Source organism: Panthera onca, chromosome C1, assembly GCF_046562875.1.
Source record: "Panthera onca isolate mPanOnc1 chromosome C1, mPanOnc1 haplotype 2, whole genome shotgun sequence".
NCBI lineage: Eukaryota > Metazoa > Chordata > Mammalia > Carnivora > Felidae > Panthera > Panthera onca.
Window position 1 is genome coordinate 165,522,398 of NC_138346.1, and position 7,070 is coordinate 165,529,467.

The following is a 7,070-nucleotide window of genomic DNA, read 5'->3' on the forward strand; positions in this document are numbered from 1 at the left end:
CTGATGGTGTAGAGACCCTCTCTCTCTCTGCCCCTCCCCTGCTCTCTTTCTCTCTCAAAAACATAAATGAACTAAAAAAAATTTAAAAATTAAAAAAAAAAAAAGAAGAAGAAGAAGAGGGTGAGAAGTCAACCAGAGGTAGTGAGCACCTTAGTTTTTGTTTCCAGGAAGCAGGCTCTGAGACCAGTATTCAACTGCAAGCAATTTATTGGGCAATGAAAGGAATATGGGTAGATGAGGGAGGGAGTCCAATGGGAAGGGAAGACAAGGCAAGGCAACCACTACAGGGCATTCTTACTAAGCCACATACCAAAGTAGGCAGCTGGAGCTTAATCCCACATGGACACCCTAGAAAATAACACCCTTAGAATTATCCTGGCCAAGGTGTTTGGGAGCTGGGGTATTTATACTAGTCAGTCAATGACTTGGACTATCCCCCCAAAGGAGTGTTAATTCTTAGGCACTGACAGCCTGCAACTTGGGTGCAGCCCTCCAACAAAGACACCTGCCAGAGCTGACCTTTGGAAGTCAGACTGGCTTGGAAAGACAAGGTAAAAGGGTTCTCAGATGTGGGCAGAGAATTGATAGCATTGGCTAGAGTGAGGCAACTCAGAAGTTCACAATAACTGCTACTACCCCTGGCCTTGATGTACAGAGGGTGGGGCTGGGGTTACTGAGTCCCAGAAGCCAGCAATACATGGCAGAATCTGGAATCCTCACTGTGGGCTTGTTCAGGAGACACTAAGAGACAAAGAGGGCATTTACCACTCCCAAAGACTCTTCACAAGGCAGAGAAAGAGGCTTCCTCCTTCCTCCTTCACCCTTCCTCCTGTCCTCCAGTCTCTCACCAGGGCCTCCCATTCACCAAAACCAGCAGGGAGACACTTGACAAGAGTCTGGGAAACCAGCTTGCCCTCCAGTGATGTAGAGCGGAGTAGATCAGAGAAACAGCAAACCAGCCCATCCCTGGCAGACTATGGTGCCACGGAGGGACTCTGTTCTCCCCAAAGCCAGCAGCATCAGGATTACCTGAGTCGTTTTTCTAAAATATAGATCCCTAAGCCCTATGTTTGGCCTGATGAATCTGAACTTTACAGATAAGGTTAGGGTCACAGGAATCTGTATTTTAACAAGTTCCCAAGGAGATTCTTACACATAATAAAATTTGGAACTACTGGGGAACTGACTCAATGTGGAAGTTTTGGAGATTAAAAAAAATTAAATGAAATATATAACAAGATGAAAATTGTATTTCTTGCCAGTCCAAAAAAATCAGTTAGTACAAGTGGTCCTTCCAGTTAAGTTTAACTGCTTAACAATTTTACAGAGAAAAAGTACTCAAAATCAAAGGATGTTGGAAAATATAAAAGACTGAGGCAATACCAATATGCTTTTGTCATACTATATTGCTATTATTATTTTGTTATTTATTATGATTATTATTTATATGGTGTCTATCCACCCAGACCCCTGGATTGAGTTTCTTGAGGACAAGGATTAGGTCTTATTACATTTTGCATGCACTGCTCAGACATGGCCAGTTACATAGCAGGAGTCCAATAAATGCGGACTTAAGTTCAGAGTCTAAAGCGACCCCTTAACCAGTATGTTTCTGAAGATGGCTTTTTCAGACACAGGCCAACTCAAAATGTGGCCAAAAAAAAATTTTTTTTTAATTTCCAACACCCTTTTGGGTTTTCCATAAAATTGGCCTTTAAAATTTTTTTCTCCAGTTTTGAGCATACATGCAACAAAGTTGTTAAATGATGCATTATACATGATATATTGCACTTATTTCAGAATAATTAAGCAATTATTATCATAGAAACTGCATTACTCAATTTTATTAAGAAAAGTCCCCTTTTCCTTAGAGAGTAATATATTCAGATTAAGAAATATTCTAAGGCAAAAATCAGAGAAAACAAGCTTTCAAAATTGCAAATCCAAACTAAGAAAAATAACAGTGTTCTAAAATGAGAAGAGCAAAAACAATTTATCAATTTTACTGTTTCAAGGGAGTGGACAAGAGGATGAAAACTATATTAAAAAATTTCCATTACCATAAAAAACCACATAAGCACATTTATTTACAGGGAAACAAAGTAGAAACATAATGCCACAGGTAAAATAGGAAGCCTATTCGCCCCAAGGCTAGACCTATTTGGAAGACAGTTCCCAGAAATTGATTAAGAGGACACACCGAAATCAGTCAAACATGGTTTGAAATCAACACCCAGCATAAAATACCTACATGATCTTGAGCAAAGTTCAATCTCTGTACCTTTACCTTATCATTTTGAAAATAAGACCAAAGACACCTACTTAAAGGGCTGGTTAACCAGTATACTTTTTAATTATTAACTACTGTCTTACTATTTATAAAGTTTGGAGCTAAATAGAAAGATGAATTGACCGTGTGGAATAGGCTTCTGGCAATCTAGCATACCTAATGAAATGATCTGGCACGGAAAGAGGGTCAGCAGGGGCATGTGGCTGTGAAGGAGCATGGATCCAAGGTCCATCATGGAAGGACATCAACCAGGGGTCAAGAGGACGTAGGAAAGGAAATTATTCCCAGATCAAGCAAGCCAGGGGGCTCAAGTTTATGGATCTAGAGTATGTAACTACAGAATAATGATAAAGAAAAACTCACTTCATGACCCATTAACTAGCTGTGTGACCTAGGGAAGATTACCTATTCTCTCTGGGCTTCAGTTTCATCATTTAAAAAAAAATAGCATAATAATGCCCACCTCACTGGATAATTGTCAGAATTAAGTGTGATCATTTGTGTAGTATGTTGACCACGGTGTTTGGCACATAATAAATGCTCAGAAAAAGCTAGCTTGTGCAATATTAGCATCAGAGCCTCTGTTTCCAGGCTTTTGTTTGGAAGAGAATGCCTGCTCCAACATGAGTGAGGACTGAAAAAAAAAAATTATAGTCATAGTTCTATATAAACTGAAGTTATCAAGGCAGGTACTCAGGGAAATAAGGCAAAGGTACAGATACAGAAGTTAGATACTATGGGAGACTGGCTCATAACAATGGTAGAAAAGCAGTAACTGAAACTGGGACAAAACAGATTTTAACTAGCAGCAAGTATGACATGATGGATGGGGTCAACCTTCTGGTAGAGCTCAAGCTGGCTCAACTGTTGGTAGAGAAGGACTCTGGGAAAGGCAGACAGGTGATTCCTAAAAATATCAAAATTAAAGTGCTATAACTCCCTACCTATCCAGAGATCATTTGTGCAGCAGTGTTTTCACTCAATAAGCAAGCAGAGGAGCCTTCTGAGCGATCTGAATCAATGTCATAAAACTCATGAAACAAAATGAGTACCTATTATTACTCATAGGAAACTTTTCATCCCCTCATTCAGATCCCATTTACTCTTACCTTACAAGCAATTTTAATGAACATTTGTATTTGGTTTCCTAACCCACAACAGATTTGGGGAGAAGGGGGAAACTTCCAGTGGTGGGAATTCTATCAGAAAGAGAGGGACTATAGGGTCATCTGGGTGGCTCAGTCAGCTGAGTATCCATCTTCGGCTCAGGTCATGATCTCGTGATTCATGGGTTCAAGCCCCACATTGGGCTCTGTGCTGACAGCTCAGAGCCTGGAGCCTGCTTTGGATTCATTCTCTCTCTCTCTCTCTCTCTCTCTCTCTCTCTGCTCCTCCCTGACTTACACGCACACTCTCTCTCTCTCTCTCATAAATAAATAAAACATTTTTAAAAAAAGAACAAGAGGCACAATAAAGTTATACAAAATAGAAACAAGTCTTATAAAGCATAGTGGCCTTGCCTCATTTCATGCAAGGGCAAATTGTCCCGGATGCCTCATAAACCAAGAAAGCCCAGTATAGTACTAGACATTTATAATGGTAGTTTTGAGTTCCCCTCATAATAAATAATATCATCAACCACCCAGTAGATTGAGCCAAGAAACCAGAAGTTACTTTCTTTGCCTCATCCTACATATCAAGTCCATCAGCAAGTCTTCTCCATCATCAATCCAAAATATGTTCTGGATTTGTTCATACACCTCTCTTTACATGCATCTGCATCACCCTCGTCCAGGCCATGGCATTCTCTTTCCTGGATCATAGTAATGTCCCCTAACTGGCCTGTACAATAACCCATTCACCCAAGTGAGCTTTTAAAACAACTATTAGCATACATCAGATCCATGATTTATTTATTTATTTATTTTAATTTTTTTAATGTTTATTTATTTCTGAGGCAGAGAGAGACAGAGCATGAGTGGGGGAGGGTCAGAGAGAGAGGGAGACACAGAATCAGGAACAGGCTCCAGGCTCTGAGCTGGCAGCACAGAGCCCGACACGGGGCTCGAACTCACGGACCGTGAGATCATGACCTGAGCCGAAGTCGGACGCTCAACCGACTGAGCCACCCAGGCGCCCCCATCAGATCCCTGATTTAAATCTCTGGTAGCTTTCTATCACCTTAACGGGAAAATCAAAACCCAGGATTCTGTTCCTGAGGCGTAAGGTCTGACTGTGGCTTTCCTCACCAGCTCTACTCACCACTCTCCGACCACGCTGCCCTTCCCTCTGTCCCTTGAATACCCCACACCCAATGGACACCCTTAGCACTTGCTCTTCTCTCTTCCTGGAATGCTCACCTCCCAGATGTTTGCAGCCACCAGCTCAAATGTCATCTTTCTCCACATGTCTACTCTGATCACTCAATCCAAAGTCATCACACAGCTATTCAATTACTTCCCACTGTCTGAATATTTTGCATAGCACTTAACCCCACTGGATATTTCCTGTTTATTTCACAGAGTGTCATCTGTCTCCCCACACAGAAAGTGGTCTTTTTCTCTCTCATTCACCCTTGTGTCCTCAGTACATAGAGCAGTACCGGGTACCTAATGAATGCATTATAAATGTTTGTGAAAAGAATATAAATGAATAACTTTGCCCCTCCCCCACCCAATTTTTTTCTTTAAAGGAAATCATCTACAATTCTTAGAACATCAGTACTGGATACATGTAAGTCACTTGCAACCCCCTCTCAGTAATCAGGTCCTGCTAATGGCTGAGAACTGCCACCATGCCCAAGGACAAGAAATATGTCTTCTCGCAGGAGGGCAGCATAATGGAGAAGTTCTTTTAGAGATGTGAATCTGCACAGCATGTGCAGGACACATTAGAGGGGAAAGGCAAGAGCCAAAACGACCAGACGAATGTCTATTTTATCTGTCCACGTGTGGAGGGTTGGGGCCTGAACCAGTGGCTGTAAAAGGCACAGATGCAAGGACCACAGTGGCAGAAGTAACAGGGTCAGAGGCAGATTAGGTTTGTGGAGGGGGCCACACGGGGAGCTACTGGGAGCCCAGAATTGTGGCAGTGATTTATTTTTAATATATATTTTTAAAAGTTTACTTATTTATTTTGAGAGAGGGTGTGTGCATGAGCAGGGGAGGGACAGAGAGAGGGAGACAGAGAGAATCCCAAGCAGGCTGCACACTGTTAGCACAGAGCCTGATCTAATAAATGTAGAGATTCACACATTCATATAGCAGGATGTTCCTTTATAATTTGATTTTTCTTACATGATAATCATGAAAATCATGCATTCTTTTAAAGACTGGAAAAACCTATTTGGTGTCGATAACACATCAATCAAAAATGTTAAAGTAATTATAGCTATGTGCCAAATGAATACAATTATTTTGAATAAATTCAATGAAAAGCAGCAATTGGGTCTTTCCAGTTTTTTTTTTTTAACACTTTGAGGATTTAGCTGACTTTTTTAATGTTTATTTTTAAGAGAGAGAAAGAGCCAGAGCAAGCGAGTGGGGGAGGGGCGGGGGGGGGGCAGGGAATGTGTGTTGACAGCAGAGAGCCTGATGTGGGGCTAGAACTCACAAACCATGAGATCATGACCTGAGCCAAAGTCTCAGGCTAAGAGGCTTAACTGACTGAACCACTCAGGCACCCCTGACATTTTTACTTTACCTATACTTGGTATGGATTGTCAGTGTTCTATTGCTGCTGTTACAGATAATCACAAACTTAGGAGCTTAAACACAGTTCTGCAAGTCAGAAGTCTGGCACAGTTCTCACTGGACTAACCTGATGGTGTAGGCAGGGCTGCTTCTGTTTCTGGATGCTCTGGGGGGGAGAATATATTTCCTTTACCTTTCCAGCTTCGAGAGGCTGCCCACGTGTTGTGACTGGTGTTCCCTTCCTCCATCTTCGAAGCCAGCAATGCATCTCTCTAACCCTTTCTCCATCACTGAATGTTTCTCTCTGACCACAGCTGGAAGAGGCTCTCTAATCCTCAGGACCTCTGCAATTAGACTGGGTCCACCCAGAGCATCCAGGACAGTCTCCCCATCTCAAGGTCTGGACCACAGCTGCAAAGTCCATTTTGCTATGTAAGGGGGCACGTTCACAGGTTCTGGTGGCTGGGGGGTAGACATCTTTGAAGGGCCATTATTCTGCTAGCCACATGTGGAATCCTGTAGCTATAATTTTCATCCATTAGAAGTAAATCTTTAAATGTTGCCAATTTCCTCTTGTGGCTGGATTCTCCAGTGGCTACTCATGTCACGGGAGGAAAAGGCAACTCAAAAACTTGACTTGATCAATTTTATTGCCTGTGTTTTAGAAAGGTATTTTATTTCACTTATGTATACCCCCACTTTGTCCTAGGACCTTTAAGGGCCCCTAAGAATATGAAAAGGATGATGTGTCAGGTGCAGAAACATGGCCTCCTCTCTTTCCCTCTTTTCGTGTGGACCCTCTTGCAACAGTTGAGCACAAATGAGCCTGAAGTTGAGGGAGTTGATAAAACATAATACCAGGACCTGCCTCCTAAGATAGTTGTGAGGGTTAAATGAAGTACATTTAATTAATTTATTTATTGAATGATCCTAACCCTTAGAGCAAGAGCTGATGTATAAGTTTTGAATAAAAATTTTTAAAAATTATTTTTTACCATTTCAGAAGTATGCCTCAATGAACAAAGGTTAAATGTTTTCCTCCTAGGGGTATAATTTCACTCCTCAAAGTACCCTCTTAGGAGGTGCCA